Genomic DNA, 18,546 nt, shown 5'->3' with positions numbered 1-18,546 from the left:
CAGATTTCCTGGGAGTGAACTAAGTGTTGCCAGGAGCCAAGTTTATGTTTTTCAATTGTATTTACGTATTCGTTCCGCTAAAATTTATAGATATATTTTAATCTGGTCAAAACGGTTAGAATTAGCGCTGTAAAAATCGGTGGGTATGTCATTTAGTGTATGTGGAAGCGATTTGAAGAAGAAAAAAAAATAGCTCAACTTTCCGCCACCAGGGGAAAGTTGTCATTTACTTCAAGACACGCTGCTTACGCAAATGACATCCTGTTAGATAAAAGTAGAAAGAACAACACTACCTTGAATAACCATTACGGTTCTTACAAAAAGGAACGCGGTCTTTTAATAAAACTGTTCTATCAGAATAATACTAACGCTAATGCAGCACTACGTGAATATCAGAAACTTAAGGTTTGCGTAAAGAACCTTGGGCATTGTCAGTGGAGCTTCGAGAGCTAATAAACAAATTTGAAGCAACCGACCGGGTAGTTAGGTGTGTGTTACTTCAAACAGGTGTACCACATATCGAAACGGAGGTAATGGATAAAATGGCGGTTGTAATGATCAGAATGTGAAACACTGCCAGTCAGTAGTACCTGCCAGAGGTGTGTCAAGACACTCGAACCTTCCTTGGTCTGCTGTATGTAAAGTGCTTCGAATAAGTTTACGCTCGTTCCCGTCCAAGATTCACGTAGTGCAAGAACTAAAGTCTTGTGAGCAGCAACAACGAATAGAATTTGCTCTACGATTTCTGGCTCGAATGGAACTTGATGATAGGTGGGCTTGAATGATCTTGTGGTCTGATGAGGCATATTTCACTCTTCTTGAGGCTGTAAATGCAGAAAACTGCCGAAATCTCATCAGGTCGAATATGCCTGATGAACTTCCCGTCCATCTGCTGTGCACGAAGAACCACTACAATGTCCATACGTTACAGTATGGTGTGGATTCAGAGCAGAGCTTATAATCGGACCATTTTTCTTTGAAGAATCCACACCTTATGGCACCTTAAGGTGTACGCTAACTAGCGCACGGTACTTCGGTTTTCTTAGAGTTTCCCACTCTGCAAGAAACGCAAGGTTTCTAGACTGTAGTGTTGATGCCAGATGGTGCCCCACCCCACGTTGGTCGACAAGTGAAGGAACTGCTCTGTTCAACATTCCGAAATGATCGCATCATTTCTAGAGACGCTCCGCAGTTCTGTACAGCCCGATCAGCAGATCTCAATCCCTGTGATTATTGGCTATGGGGATGTATGTGGACGAGTCTTGAAAAAAGAGGATACGGCTAACCAGTTATGAATTGTGTATGAGTACACACATCATTTGCATCTTCATATTACAGCGAAAACCGTGGTTTTTTAACTGTAAGGGATGAAAAAAGCCAAAGATTCAAAACGTAATGTAATTCATATAGTAATACAACGAGTATTGTAAATAAACTAAATGAATATAGTTTCAGTTTTGATTAAATCAATCAATGCTGATGTGTATTCGGAATAACGGATGAACCGTGCCATACAGAGAAGGTGAAAGGTTGAAGAATTAGAAGGCAACATCATTCTGTGAAACTGTACGTTGAGCATTAAGGATATATTGCATAACAATGAAATCGTGGTAAAATAATACATCTGGTAATAATGTGAACTGAAACTTCTGCAAACTAGAAAACACACATTGTGGCGTCACAGATGGAGATATCCTATATAAATCCGCGGCATTCACAGATGGATTGAGATGACGGTAAATTTCCAAGTGGTCTGCAACATAACATATTGCGGATTGTGAACTTTGGATGCATCTCCAGGAGTAGCACTCTGACAATTAATTTTATGAAATATTAGACGCGTTTATTGAATTGTCATTTGTAAGGGTGGATTCGGAATTCATCGTGATGTTTAGAAGAGATCCTTCGTTGAACAATTATAGAAATGCTTTTCGCGAAAGCTTTTCCGTAATCTGCATGAATTCGGATAGTCAAGCCTTCATCCACAGAAAAGTTTTGTATTAATGACATCATCAGAGATGCTGCACACTAGGCGGCACTTAACACCAGAAGGCATCACCAATTTCCCAAATGTGGGGCTAACAAAAGGCGTTTATGGCTGCCCCCAAAAGCCTGAATAATGCTACATGCAGATTCTGTGGTTTGGGAATTCTTCTCGTTGGGGATAGAATCCCTTAGAATGCATAATATCGAGGAAGTTATCAACACCAGAAGGCATCACCAATTTCCCAAATGTGGGGCTGACAAAGGCGTTTATGGCTGGCTCCACCAGCCTGAATAATGCTACAAGCAGATTCTGTGGTTGGGGAATTCTTCTGGTTGGGGATAGAATCTCTTAGAATGCAGAATATCAAGGAATTTATCAACACCAGAAGGCATCACCAATTTCCCAAATGTGGGGCTGACAAAGGCGTTTATAGCTGGCTCCACCAGCCTGAATAATGCTACATGCAGATTCTGTGGTTGGGGAATTCTTCTCGTTGGGGATAGAATCTCTTAGAATTCAGAATATCAGGGAAGTTATCAACACCAGAAGGCATCACCAATTTCCCAAATGTCGGACTGACAAAGGCGTTTATGGCTGGCCCCACCAGCCTGAATAATGCTACATGCAGATTCTGTCGTTGTGGAATTCTTCTAGTTGGGGATAGAATCTCTTAGAATTCAGAATATCAAGGAAGTTATCAACACCAGAACGCATCACCAATTTCCCAAATGTCAGGCTGACAAAGGCGTTTATGGCTGGCTCTCCACCAGCCTGAATAATGCTACATGCAGATTCTGTGGTTGGGGAATTCTTCTCGTTGGGGATAGAATCTCTTAGAATGCAGAATATCAAGGAATTTATCAACACCAGAGGGCATCACCAATTTCCCAAATGTGGGGCTGACAAAGGCGTCTATGGCTGGCCCCACCAGCCTGAATAATGCTACATGCAGATTCTGTGGTTGGGGAATTCTTCTCGTTGGGGATAGAATCTCTTAGAATTCAGAATATCAGGGAAGTTATCAACACGAAAAGGCATCACCAATTTCCCAAATGTCGGGCTGACAAAAGGCGTTTATGGCTGGCCCCACCAGCCTGAATAATGCTACATGCAGATTCTGTGGTTGGGGAATTCTTCTAGTTGGGGATAGAATCTCTTAGAATTCAGAATATCAGTGAAATTATCAACACCAGAAGGCATCACCAATTTCCCAAATGTCAGGCTGACAAAGGCGTTTATGGCTGGCTCCACCAGCCTGAATAATGCTACATGCAGATTCTGTTGTTGGGGAATTCTTCTTGTTGGGGATAGAATCTCTTAGAATCCAGAATATCAAGGAAGTTATCAACACCAGAAGGCATCACCAATTTCCCAAATGTGGGGCTGACAAAGGCGTTTATGGCTGGCACCACCAGCCTGAATAATGCTACAAGCAGATTCTGTGGTTGGGGAATTCTTCTCGTTGGGGATAGAATCTCTTAGAATGCAGAATATCAAGAAAGTTGTCATGGAAATTTAAACTTCAAGTAGGTGGATAATGACTTCCATCCTGTGGACAGAATTTGTCCTGTGGGCCGAAAGGCTGCATTTTTTCACCGCTGTGAAGTGCAGCAACATCGTCGACGAGGTGAAATCGCTGTGTTGTGTTTATCTTAAAAATACGTTACAGGAAAATGTGACTTCCGATCTTTTTGAATGGAGACGGTCGAAAAATTACATATTTGGACTGTGTCCATGCAATTCGTGGGGTTGATTGAGTAGGATGGGCACTTTCCTTTAAACACGTACGCAACAAAGAATGGTTATTGATAATGAAACATTTCCATATTTCATTGGTCAACTGAAATCCATTATTGTTTTAAGAATACCATCTGAAATGCTGAAAAACAGGAAGTTATCTTCAATGGTAGAAAAGCATATTGATATCTTAATGTTCCCTTGGTTGAAGGCAGAGTAGCGCTCTAGACAGTTATCAAGGAATGAGTGAGCTCGTTCTTTCAGTTCTGATAATCCCCAGTCAGATTAACGATCTAGACACTTATCGGGGACTGATTGATCTTGTTCTCTTAGTTCAGATATCCCCTTGTCAGAGTTGCATTTAAGGCAGTCGGTGACTGTTGGACTCAATAGGGTTTTCTCTCATTGAGAGGTGATCTCTTGGAGGACAGAAGCTCACGAAATTGTGTTCTTAATATAAATTTATGGAATAGATGATCTTTGACCTTTGGAAGTAGTTTCTGCAGTTAACAGGGTTGGGCGGGTTGAGGTGCTTTGATGAAGCGTTAATACTATGGTATGTGGGCGGGTGGGTGGTTTTAACGATTATTTTGTTTCTTCTTTAATCGTGGTGGATGGTGGCACAACCCTGACAAATGGGTTTTTGAATACTGGTTGGAGGTTACAATTATTTCTTATATGCTTAATATGTGGAGTGCATAATCAATATAAAAAACCATTACATTGGAAAGCACGTGCAATGAACTTAAAACCGTTTTAACTTCACTGCACGTGAATTCTAATTCTAATTTTGAAAATCTAATTCTAATATTTTAGTAAAAATCAAAATACCTAAAGTTTATTTCAGAAAATTCCTGAACATTGGTTGAAATGTGTAGAAGACTCGGGAATATGGAAGAGTAAAAGATTCCCGGACAGACAGTTGGAGTATCGTTTCTGTATTATAAAAGATTTTAGGTGATTGTAGTGTTTTTCGGTTTTATAAGTTACAGCTCTTACAAATTGAGTAAGAGCTGTAACTTATAAAATCGAACACCCGTCATTCAGAAAGAGTGTTAGGTGTAAGTTTTGTTTGTCTTATGATGAGACATGTAGACATGTATGGTATCTTCTGTATAGCGGCTCCGGGAACATAATTCATCTCCACCCTGTTACTCTGTGATGATACAAATCTCTGTAGAGCAGCCAGGAACGTATAGTGTTATGTTTGTGTATATTATGTGTTTTTGTGTTGTTTAGTTGTTTCTGGCCTCTTTGCCACCGGGCAGGCGATGTCTGCCCTGAAGAGGGCGAAGTCTCGCATCCACTGGAGTTAGTGCTATACCAGTGGCTGGCAGCAAATCCCATACCCACAGCTACCCAAACTTAGGATACCAGCATATAGGAAAAAATTAATAAATAAGATCATAATTTTAAAAAAAATATTACTTAAAAAAAACAGAAGACAAAAAAGTAAAATAAAATAAACTAAGATAAAAATTTATAGAGAAGTGTAGGAAAAAAATAAAAATTAATAAAATAAAAAATTAAAAATTAAATTTAAAAAAAAATTAAAATAAAATAAAACAGTATTAAAAAAATACAAAGTAAAAAAAAAGGAGATTGCTAAAAAAATAAATAATAAATAAATAAAATGATGCTGAAGTAAAATTATATAAAATAAAATAAGATAAATAAATAAAAAGCCAGTTAGCAAGACTTTCTTTTATTTTCTCTAGCCGGTACGACTAGATTAGCATAGGAATTCTAGAAGATCTCGGTAGACGTTTGAGATTAGCATCACAATGGTCTCTAATTGAAATTCCGAGTAATTAATTGTGAAATTCTTCACAATATCTTATTATTTTGGAGCCACATCTCTGTTAGGCAGATAAATGAGTGTTCTGAATTCATTAGAAGGCTCTGCAAGGTGTGGAGTTTATTGTATATGCTACGAACATTTTGTAAAAAAAGGGAGATTTTGTATCTCCTTTCAGGACTGGCGAGGTGTTAGTTAATTGCTATTGCTTTTTAGGGTGTTCACTGCACTAGTAGTGGGGATGGTCGATTGTTCTCTGAATCGTTTAACGAGGGTGCCACTGAGTCATATGCTTCTGTTTCTCTCAACACGCATTTCCTCAACCAATTCTCTCAACACGCATTTCTTTCTGAGATGAGCATCATGCTCTTTCTCTGCTTTTTAGGATAAGTAGCAGGGCCAGCTCGTAGGTGTTCAGGTGTCTGATAATCTCGTCTCTTAATATCTTGTAACTGCATTAGGACGGTGTCTACTTTTTTATCCTTAGCCGACCGGGCTGGCCGAGTGGGTAAAGTACCTGCCCGGCAACCCAAAGGTCGCGGGTTCGATTCCCGCCTCGGGCTTGGATCAAAGTACTGCAAAAACCTTGGGAGGTGCAATATGGCCACAGAAGCCGATGCGCCACCAACTACCAAATCAAAAAAAAAAAAAAAAAAAAAAAAAAAACTTTTTTATCCATTACTTTCTGATTGGCAATTAGCTGAAGCAACAGCTCCATCGCACATGGAAACAATCTCAAAATGTCAATGATCGTATCGTTTATTCAAGGGCACGGGATCATTTTAATCGCCTGAAATCTGAGGCAATCAAATTATATGTTAACCGTGAGCTGGCTAAAGGAAAAATTCCATACAAGAAAGTGAACCCTCATTTTCCTTTACAACTTGATCCTGAATTGTGGCTCGATTTCGTCACAAGATTTAACCGTATTCCTATGCCAAACTCAGATCTAGCTCTACTAACAGAGCCCATCCAGCAAGAAGTGTTGAACAACATTCAGATTACAAAACAACAGCTGAACGTAGCCATCAATACTCTACCTGCCTCGTCTACCACCGGTGATGATGGAGTTCCCCAATTCATGCTCAAATGCCTAAGTCCGTACATTATTCAGCCACTTTTAATTATCTTCAACCAGTTACTCTCGAAAAAAATTTTCCCACAGCAGTAGAAAAACTATCTCATCAAACCTTTAGCCAAAGTTCAGTCGCCATCGAAACCTAAACACTTCCGACCCATCTCCAACTCCTCCAGCCTGCTGAAGCTCCTGGAGAAGGCCTTACTCCCCATCCTCACTAAGCAGATCTTGCCGAGTAATCCAGTCCAAATTCACTACTCCCTTCCAAACAGATCAACGATCACCAATCTGCTAGCCACCACGAATACTATCTTGTCAGCATTGGAGAATAGGCAGGAACTAGCTGTGACTTACTTAGACATTGAGGCTGCATTTGATGCCGTCCAAGTAAACCAACTTCTCACTCTCCTGGAATGCCACTTCCAGATCACAGGGAACATATTATGCTTTCTCTCCTCTCTTCTGAATAACAGAGTTATAAAGCTTCATACAGGAGATCGCACCCTTACTAGATCCGTCACTGCAGGGGTCCCACAAGGAGGGGTCCTTTCGGGCCTTCTGTTTTCATCCATTATCTTCCCACTGGTTGCACATTCTCGATGTGAGCTATGCGGACGATATCAAGATACTCACTCCCATCATTCCCGGTCAAGGCCTAGATCTGGTAAAAGTGGAAATTAACAACACTCTCACCACAGTCACATCTTACCTCTGCCAGTTTGGGCTCAAGTTCAATTCTGCTAAGTCCGAATTCATTGAAGCAAACTCCTTCTTCTCTCCAGCCTTCGGTCGGCAACACCCTCATCCCAATTGTGTCCAGCCATCGTGATCTGGGCGTTGTATTCGACCCAAAACTTCGATTCAACGCCCACATGGATATGCTCCTCACACGTGCTTCAAGACTCCGGTGGATAGCAAAACAGCATCTCCTTCATATCACAGATAAAAAGATAACCGTGAGGTACATAAGAACAGTTATCTTTCCACCTTTACTCTATGCTGCTGAAATTTGGGCGTCAGCGGCACCGTCAATAAAGAAACCACTCTTTGCCACAGAATTCTGGCTCCTAAAGTGGGCCAACAGGAAGCACAACCTTCCAGCTCTGATTCGTACCACACAGCTTGCCAACTCTCTCGGAATTCCACGGCTTCCCACCTTAATCGATGACCAACGCCTCCTAGCAACAGTCAAGATGATAACAGGCATAATGGCAACACCTTCATTTTGGGATACCTGTGGCTGGAGGATCCCCCCTGCTGCCCTTAGGGCCAATCCCGAGCTCTACTCGCATTCAGCACGACTCCATCTCTCGGACAGGTTCCTCGCTCAGCAGATGCTCAAGCAAACCCAGGCACTGGACGCCGACCTCAACAAATTCGCTGCTGACCGGACTTACCGGAAAAAAATTATGACGAGTAGGACTAATCAGCAATGACTGATGTATACCTTGCACCTGTTCCTGTCTGATTGAGCTGGTGCTCTTATCTCGATGTTAAGCCAGCTCAAGCAGATTTAACTCTCGTAAGGAGTTCTCTCCTTTGTATTATAATATGTTTTCTTTGTAAAATTACCTTTTTGTAAATAATTGTTCAATTTTCCCAAGTTTGGGAAACTGTAAGCCCCTGGCTTTATGGCCGTGAAGGGTAATAAAAGATTATCTCTCTCTCTCTCTCTTAGTTTCATGTTTTGTTCTCTTAGTTCGTAATTTTCCTTTTGGATTACCTGGAGATTTTGAAAATAGGGAGTCCTTCTAGTAAGTGTTCTGCTTCCGTATGTTGTGGGCTAATTAGTGTTGTGTATCGTTGTTCATCTGGCCGTTTAGTTGCTGAACCCCTACTGAGGCCCAACGTTGGCAGACCAGGTATACAGATTGAAGTTTTACTCTGGCAGGCCCTGCCACCTAGTTTCCTGAGATTTCAGTGACTAGGGCCTTAAAAAAAAAAAAAAAAAAAAAAAAAAAATACTCGGTAGGGGTGAGCGCTGGAATTAGAAAAGCCAATTGAGGTGTATGCGGTTTAATTTGGACGAAGTTAAGTTTTTGCAGATACGCTGGCGTATTAGGCAGAGTAGGGGGGAGACTGAAGGCTGGGGGGAAAAGACAGAAGTATGGAGACGATAGAGAAGGCGACCCCAGGATTTTCAGTGAGGCAGGCCCAAGCCCCACCAGGAGAAGAATCAAGGTTAGCTGGCAGGGGTGGAGAGGAGACAAGACTGTCTCCTCTTCCCCACCAGGGGAAAGGGAGTAAAGGTACCAGGCAAGGGAGCCCGGTACAGATCGCCATCAGGCATTGACAGTTGTGAGCACGTGAGCGTCCAAGCGATCTGAACTGGATCTTCTTTGGTGTTCTTTTTCAATGTAGGAGTCCTGTGTCAGGTTGTCTCTGGTTCAGACGTAGGTCTTCCTGGTTGTCAGTTCCCTTCTATAAAGTGGTCTAAAATGTTACTAATATCCTTGGGGTCGTTACTTGTTTTCTTATGTTCACATTGTTCCGGTCACAGCCTAAAAGATGCGCTAAGGAGTAATTTTGGTTCCCGTTCCACTCCGTTGCCGTGTGGTTGCTACCGGGCTGTGGAAAGGGGTCTTCATTGTACGAGTCACTAGTGTCAGCTTTTTTATTCAGTTATTCTGTTCTGTCAATTTCGTTTATGGACCTACAACTTGTGCAAAGAATCTTCTTGTGTCGTTTCAGATTTAAACGCATTATATCAACTTGAGAACAGCAGCTTTCAATTATGATGCTTCATTTCGGTCTTACAAACGCTGCACGTCTGTTCCGTTTAATCCGATGGTTGTTTTTGCATGCTAAAGGGTAAATTGTATGAAACTATAATAGCCAACTGGATTCTTTAATCCTCCTGGGAAGGTTGGCTACTTTCTGCTGTAAGTATCCTTCAATTCGTTAGCGCAGCAGGGTGCGCGACTTGAAGGATACTTGCAGCAGAATGAAGATGAAATAGCAATGCCGAAAATCATTAATCAATAAATTTTACCTCGGCATTAATTTCTTCTTCTGTTGGTATGTTCTATCAGTATCAATTATATCAATGACAATTTAAGTGAAAATAGACAAAAGAATGGAGCACAAATCATACACTGTTACCATCGGGGACTCCTAACATTAGTGTAAATGCAAGTGTACATGTACCCTGTTCTTATTCTTATTTACTCTTGCACAGACAATGTGTACACTTTTTCCATGATGATCCAGAGCACCGCTGGAAATCCCTTACATCTTGCTTTCTGAAGGCCTTACTCCTAGGTCTTCCTGGGAAGACTGGTAGCCCTTTTTGCATAACAAAATTTCAGGTAGACTTGGCCAGGGTGACACTTGGAAAAACAAAAGACCTAGTGGAATTGATGCCAAAACCGCAAGAAGAAATTACAATTCAGTTATAAGGCAGACATCCTGATGGTAGGCAAGCTAAGTTTCCTTATTTATAATTAACTCAGATGAGTTAATTATACAGAGTTAATTATAATATGTCTGACAGTATCGTGATACCGAAGTCCTTTCCTCAACTCTAAGTGTATAAGTTATTTTGGGGTTGCTGTTTACCAGGTGCAATACTTACACTTTGCTGGATTAAAGCATAGTTCCCATTTTTCAGACCATCCCTGAAGTCTATCTAAGACACTCTGAAAAAACACTGCTTGGCGGCACTCATTAACTACTCTACCAATCTTTACATCATCGGCAAATTTAGGCATCACGCCCTCTATCCCTTCATCTAAGTCATTTATGAAAATCAAAAACAACAGTGGTCCTTATACTCATCCTTGGGGGACCCTACTTCTTACATCAACCCAATCTGAGGAATAACCATTTATCACAATCCTCTGCCTCCTGCCATCCAACTATCCATCTAAAGATTTTCCCTGAGTTCCAACCTGTTCCATCTTATAAAGTAACCGCTCATGTGGAACTGAATCAGAGGCTTTGCTGAAATCCAAATAAATAATGTTGAAATTATTCCCTAAGTTCAGCTCTTGAGTAAACCTGTAAAAATAGCATCACTTGAATTAAGTTAGAGGGTAATTTCGATTATTTACAATCAATGCATTTTATAATTACATCTGCAGAATTAATTGCATCTCCAGAATCTACATACACCTATAATCAAGTTTTTCAAATGTCAGGTATATTGAGGCGTCAGCAGTAGTAGGATGAACACTTTCCTTATAACACACGATCAGCGAAGAGTGGTCATTATAAATACAGCTTTTCAACTAAAATTCATCAATCTTTCAAAGTTGTGCCACCTGAGATACTTATATTGTCATTGGAAAGATCAATCCCTTTTGGGGAATTCTTCTTTCCAACGACAAAGCACTATTGATCTCTCGAACTAGAAGTTGTCGAACAGCGTTTTCACTGACTACATTGCAGCAAAACAAAATTGCAGAAATACCCCCTTGTCAGAGTAATGCTCTAGATAGCTATGAAGGACTGGGGAATCAGCAGGGTTTTTTCCGAAAATCTCTTGGTGGATCGGACCTCACCAATGCGTGCCTTCGAAGGAAACTGGTGGACCAATTGACCTTTCATTGCCGAGATAATGACTGGGTTTGGCCGTTTGGGCTATATCGTTGATGAAGTGCCACACTGTGGCATGTGGGTGGGTGGGTCATGTCGGGTGCGTAGTACAGTTGGTGGGATCGGGGTGCTCCTCGCACCCGATGGAAAAGGCATGAGTTCTAGACCCGTTGATGAAGTGAGGAAATTTTATGGGCCTTTTTCACAACGTGGCTGAGTTAATCGGTCTCAATTGTGAGTAGCATGGCTTTCCTCCTGGAAACTCGGGTTTTTTGTTCAGCAAATAGAAAATCAACCTCAGAACACACGTAATTTACAGATAATATAATTGGAGCAATAAAGCCGTAGACGGTGATGCCTCTAAAACCCTATAACAACAACAACAACAGTAAAGTAAGTTCATTGTTTTTCGGCATACCCTCAATCTCTTGCAATATGCAACTTCCATTGCGAAACTAAGCCTGAACATCATTAGAGGATTTTTGATTGCTCTCTGAGCCAATCAGGCAACGCGTTTTTGTCCCATTCATCGGAATGGAAGTGTTTTTGCAATAAAAGTCGGATTACGCATTCAGTCTGTAGCATGTATTGGCAATAGCCACATGGTGCATGGAAGCCTATGGCTTATATTGCACAAGCCAATAAAAAAATATTAAAAAAAAACATAAAAAATAAAATAAAATAAAATATTAATAATAAGAATTTTTAAAAAAATAAGAGAAAAGGAAATGGACAACATATGCGTTTCCCTCCTCCTGTAGGTAATTTATACAGCTGAACAAAAGTTTGGCGTTTTAAATTTCCCCAAACTGTCAGCTTCTACCATCCATGTATGTAACTTATTTCAGTAATTTATAACATTCTGGCTAAAATAAAACTTCCTGTAATCCAGTCTAAACATCTGTCTCCCCATACATGAATTTATGGCCATTTGTTCTAGAATCATTTATAACCGTGAAAATTTCGTCCTCATTCATTTTACTTATGCTTCTCAGAGCCTTAAACATCTCAATCAAGTCTCTAAGGTGCCTAGTTTCCAAGCTCTGCAATCCAAATATTCGAAGGCTTTCCTCATATGGACCCCCTTTTCTGTCCGATATCACATGTCGAGGTATATATCTTTGGACCCTTTCAAGAAGCGCAATATCTTTCTGTCGATAGGACATCATAAGCTTTCCTTACAACCATGTGGACATGTGTTGTGCCTTATGTACGACGGCACTTAAATGATACTTCAACTCCACCATGGTACACTGTGATGAATACCGGGCTCTGTGAAATGGCCAGATACGAGTGTGGTGTCTGTTCCGTTGTTTTGTTGTACTGGCCATTTAGCTATTAGGGAGCAGCTCCCTAGTAACCGTCTACACCACGAGGAGGTGGGCCAAAATTTTTACCTCCAGTGGACGCAGGATTCTTACATTTTTTAATAAAAAAATGTAAGAATCCTGCGTCCACTGGAGGTAAAACGTTCCGGTGGATGCCAGTAAATCCCGTAACAATGGGATCCCAATCTGGGGCTACCAACAAATAAAAAAAAAAAAGAGAGAGAAATAAAATATATATATATATATATATATAAATAAATAAATAAATGTAAAAAAGCCATTTACTATTATTATTATAAATCTGAGGGGTGTTATTCCCCAACACTGAGAAAGCTTATTGAACCCGTGGAGCCCATCTACAAAATTTTGTAGATCTTCATGCTGTAGTTTTACTGTGATTAACAACCAGGCATCTGTTAACTGAAATTTTAAGCCTAATATGCCTTCACCAATATATTTTAATATGGAGAACAATATTGGGCCCAACACTGAACCCTGAGGGACTCCGTTAATATAACATTAAACGAAGAAGAGAAGTTTTAACCATTCTGTGCATTCTTCCACTCAACCATCTCTTTATCCATAGCGGTAAAAATAAAATTCTGAAACAATTTATAAATATAACATGCAGAAATCCATGGCCACGCGCAATTTTTATTTTGCCCGTTTAATTATTTTTAAAAGTGAAAAACGGAAGAAATTTTTTTTTCAGTAGAATTCATTTTTTATTTTTTAATAAAACGTGCAAGATAAAGAGATATTGCACTTTTCTTAAACAAAAACTAAAAAAAATACAAAAGTATTGCAATATATTAAGAAAATATATATTAATAATCTCCAAGCAGATTTCAAAATCCCCATTTAAAATTTTGTCAAGGCAGCGCCACAATATTTTACAACAATTTGGGACAACGCACTCAAAGAAGATATGAAATAAACGTTGAAGTCACCCACATACCATAACAATACCGTCTTCAAAGAAACACCTCAACCCGCCCAACCCTGTTAACTATAGAAACTCCTTCTAAAGGTCAAAGATCAACTACTCCATAAATTTAGATTAAGGACACAATTTCGTGAACTTCTGTCCTCCAAGAGATCGCCACTCAATGACAGAAAACCCCATTGAGTCCAACAGTCACCGACACCTGTCTAAAGTGTAACTCTGACCTGGGGTTATCTGAACCGAGAGAACAAGATCAATCAGGCACTGATATATGTCTAGATCGTTACTCTGACTGGGGATTATCTGAACTGAAAGAACAAGTTCAACCAGTGATAAATGTCTAAAGCGTTACTCTGACTAGAATCGAGAGACCACGTTAAAACATTAATAGGCTTTTCTGCCATTGAAGATAACTTCTTGTTATTCAGCATTTCAGACATTATCCTTAAAATAATAATGGAGTTAAGTTGACCACTGACACATGGAAAGGTTTCATTTGCGCTAACCATTCTTCGTTGCGCTTATGTTTAAAGGAAAATGCCAATCCTATAGTTAATCAATGAACCCCACTCATTTAATGGCCACAGTCCAAAAATGAAATGTCGCCAAACCCTCTCATATTTCAAAGAGGAACAGAAGTCACATTTTCCTATAATCTATTTTTAAGATAAACACAACGCAAAGATATCATTCTCGCCGACGATGTTTTTACACTTGATAGCAGTGAAAAATCCAGCCTTTCGGCCAACAGGACGAATTCTGTCCACAGGATGGAAGTCAAATTATCCACCTACCCGAAGATAACATTTCTATGACACCTTCCTTGATATTCTGCATTTTCAGAGATCCTATCACCAACGTGAAGAATTCCCCAACCACGGAAACTGCCTGTAGCATTATTCAGGCTGGTGGGGCCAGCCATAAACGCCTTTTGTCAGACCCACATTTGGGAAATTGGTGATGCCTTCTTGTGTTGATAATAGTGCCGCCTAGTCTGCAGCATCTCAGATGTTGTCACTAAGTAATACTAACCTTTGCTGTGGAATAAGCTTGACAATCTGAAATCGTGCAGATTGCAACTTGACGATCTGGATTCGTACAAAAAAATATCGCTATCAAAGAAATACCTCAACGCTGTTAACTGTAGAAACTCCTTCTAAAGGTCAAAGATCATTTAATCCATAAATTTACATTAAGGACACAATTTCGTGAACTTCTGTCCTCCAAGAGATCACCTTTCAATGAGAGAAAGCCGTATTGCGTCCAACAGTCACCGACAACTCTCTAAAGTGTAACTCTGACCGGGGGTTATCTGAACCGAGAGAACAAGATCAACCAGTCCTTGATAAATGTCTGGAGCGTTACTCTGACTAGAATCGAGAGGCCACGTTAAGACATTAATAGGCTTTTCTGCCAATTGAAGATAACTTCTTGTTATTCAGCATTTCAGACATTATCCTTAAAATAATAATGGATTTAAGTTGACCACTGACACATGGAAAGGTTTCATTTGCGCTAACCATTCTTAGTTGCGCTTATGTTTAAAGAAAAATGCCAATCCTATAGTTAATCAATGAACCCCACTCATTTAATGGCCACAGTCCAAAAATGAAATGTCGCCAAACCCTCTCTTATTTCAAAGAGGAACAGAAGTCACATTTTCCTATAATCTATTTTTAAGGTAAACACAACGCAGAGATATCATCTCTTCGACGATGTTTTTGATAGCAGTGAAAAATCCATTCTTTCGACCAACAGGACGAATTCTGTCCACAGGATGGAAGTCAAATTATCCACCTACCCGAAGATAACATTTCTATGACACCTTCCTTGATATTCTGCATTCTAAGATATTCTATCACCAACGTGAAGAATTCCCCAAGCACGGAAACTGTATGTAGCATTATTCAGACTGGTGGGGCCAGCCATAAACGCCATTTGTCAGCCCCACATTTGAGAAATTGGTGATGCCTTCTGGTGTTGATAATAGTGCCGCCTAGTGTGCAGCATCTCAGTTGTTGTCACTAAGTAATACTAACCTTTTCTGCGGATAACAGCTTCACTATCTGGAATCGTGCAGAATGTAAAAAAATTTTCGCGAAAAACATTTCTACAATTCTTCATTGAAGGATCCCCTCTAAACAGCACGATGAATTCCAAGTCCATCCTTACAAATGACAATGCAATAAACGCGTCTAATGTTTCATAAAATTGTCAATGAGTGCCACTCCTTGAGATGCATCCGAAGTTCACAATCCACAATATCTTACGTTACAGATCACTTGTAAACTTGCCGCCATCTCAATCCATCTGTGAATGCCAAGCAGTTATATAGGCTACTTCCAATTGTGACGTCACAGTGTGACCGCTCTGTGTTGTCCAATTTGCAGTGGTTTTAGTTCTTATTATTGCCAGATGTATTATTTTACCATGATTTCATTGTTATTCAGAAAATCACACTGGATAATATTGAAAAAGTAGTTTAAAATCCACAAAAATATACTTTCTAGATTCCTTGAATGCGAAAGAGCTGATTTCGAAAGAAACGATAGTTTCACACCAATTCGATGACTTGCATATTCCTATTCATCGATGGCTTGTCTACCATAGATTCTTTTGCTTCACGTTTCAAGAAAGACTTTTTTCGTACCATATTCATATTAAACTTCACTTAAATTCTCTAACCAAAAATGTTGTTTTGAGTTAAATATAACTCTTTGCGATTTATGAGACCATTCTTTTAATTATAAGAACAGTTGATTTGTGAACTGAAGTCCTCATTAATAACATGGTAAGCCTCTTTACAATGCATTTTTTTTTATTACAAATGACTGTAATTAAAAGAGGATTTAAGGAATGCCTCACGGGTCGGAATGCAATAGCACACCCTTTTTGAATTCACCAGGGTTTAAGCCCTTGATTGCTAAATACAATCGATCTACTGGCCGGCGTGAGAGATCGTTGTCCATTTCCCTCAATATGGCTTGTTAAGAAGCCTTCCATCTTGCAGTGGATTGACAATGGCTGCAAGGTTTGGTTAAAATGGTCAGAAGAAAGTGTCCCGTTTCACATTCAGTTAATTTATATTCACTAATACTCTTATCCATTTTTAATTTCTTTCACTTTCCCTTTTTAATTACTAATTCAAATTTCCCTTCCCGATAGCGAAATATATATTTGTAATGTATCACTCCTTCACAATAGTTCAATGTTTTTGACAAAACAAGCAAGAAATCCTTAAAATTTTAAAAACAACACCACTATGCTTGAGAATGCTTTCTTGGGGTTCTTTGTCGATCCCATTATTTTGAAGATTGGTGTTCTTTCCTATTTTTAGGAAGGTGTTAATGTTGGAGCATGTTTAGCAGGAGTTGAAACTAAAAAGATAAAGGAAAACACTGCGGGTAGCGAAAGCAACCATCTCTACAATTGGTAGGCGATGGAAGAGCATCCACTCTAAAAGTAATAAATTCGGCAGAAAGTCATTAATGCAAAAACCCAGACCGAACCACGCGTCAGAATAGAAGGTAACTGTGTTGCAAATGACTGACTAATTTAATTTTGGCAAATAATGCCACAATTCCAACCGGACTATGAGGCAGGACTTGGATAATCTTGGATTTGGTGATTGGGTGCCTATAAGAAATCCACTTTTTCGGGAAAAGATCGTAAGATTGGACTGGAGTGGTGTCGCCAACGGTAAGCGTGGTCTGACAAGTCTCAAGTTTCATTTTGTTGCACCGAAATTATGGTGTTAGTATGGCATAAACCTCATGAACCCAGATTGTCTGGTGTCGATCATTCAAACGGTTGACGGTTGTGCCTTGGTTTTGGGGCATTTTTTGTTGTTACACACAATAACAGGAAACAATACCCCAAAGAAGTAACCATTTCTGTCCTATCACACTGTCTTTACACTGTAATGCTTCATTCTACCCGGATTGCGTTTCATTCTTGTGGGTATAGCACAGTTGGTGCCTCCCCACACGGGGTGGAAAAGACCTGAGTTCAAATCCCATCGATGACTGAAGGAATTTGTATGGGTGTTTTACTCAACATGGTTGAGTTAGTCGATCTCAGTGGAGGGTAGCATTGAGACCGGCTAACTGAAAAACCCAAGTTCGCGGTTTATTCTCCTGCAAATAAAAATTCGACCTCAGAACACACGCAATTTAACGACAATATACACGGAGAAATATGGCCTTGGTGAAGGGGCAAAATGATATTGGTTAAACATGATATGCCTACACCAATATCATTTAATAAAGATAGAAAACAATAATTGGCCCATGGGTCAGGAAATGCAATTGTAACCATTCTGTCTTCTCCCACTCAACTTTATCTATAACCCTGCTTGTACTTAATGGCACACTGCTCCAATTTGTACAGCAGTCTTATACAAATTTGTATATGCAACAGAATCAAAAGTTTCCCTGATATCAAAATTATTTCTTGCTTCTGGGAGCTTTGCTTCTGTGTGAAAAATATCCAATTTGATTGGTTATAGAAGATTGCTCGTTATCAAATCCATTCTTTGACTGCAGACAATCGCATTCCTATATTGATAGTCGTGCATTACTTCTTTAATCAGCGACTACGTTAGAAAAGAGTGGCCGAGCGCTTAAGGCGCCAGACACTGCACAATGAAAGACAAAACAGAAGGCGAATGCCAATGTTGATATGAAATGTGTATAATAGTGATATGAATGAAGTATATGATTGATGTATATGAGTGGTATAACAGTGATATCATGAAATAAAACAGGTCATGCACTTCGGGTTGCGTATCATCCAAGTTTCTTGCGACGACTCACTAACTGGTTAAAATAAATATATTAAAATAAATAAATGATATATACATGAGATAAAATAAGGTAAAAGCGTTAAAATACAATAAGATAAATGCGTTAAAATACAGTAAGATAAAAGTGTTAAAATACATAGAGGCTTTCGGGACGAAGCACCTCTTCATCAGCTAGTCGGTGAATGGTGTACTTCAGTATATACAGTATTGATGGTTACAAAAGCAAAAGTCAGCTGGGCATGATCATGTATCACAAGTCAAGTGTCGGTAGAACAGAATTACGTACACGTGATGACCGCCAGTGCTCATCGCACATTCTATTATAGAGTGTA

This window comes from Mastigoproctus giganteus, chromosome 8 (assembly GCF_048544385.1).
Source record: "Mastigoproctus giganteus isolate SK-2022 chromosome 8, ASM4854438v1, whole genome shotgun sequence".
NCBI classification, from domain to species: domain Eukaryota; kingdom Metazoa; phylum Arthropoda; class Arachnida; order Uropygi; family Thelyphonidae; genus Mastigoproctus; species Mastigoproctus giganteus.
This window is presented reverse-complemented; position numbering follows the sequence as displayed.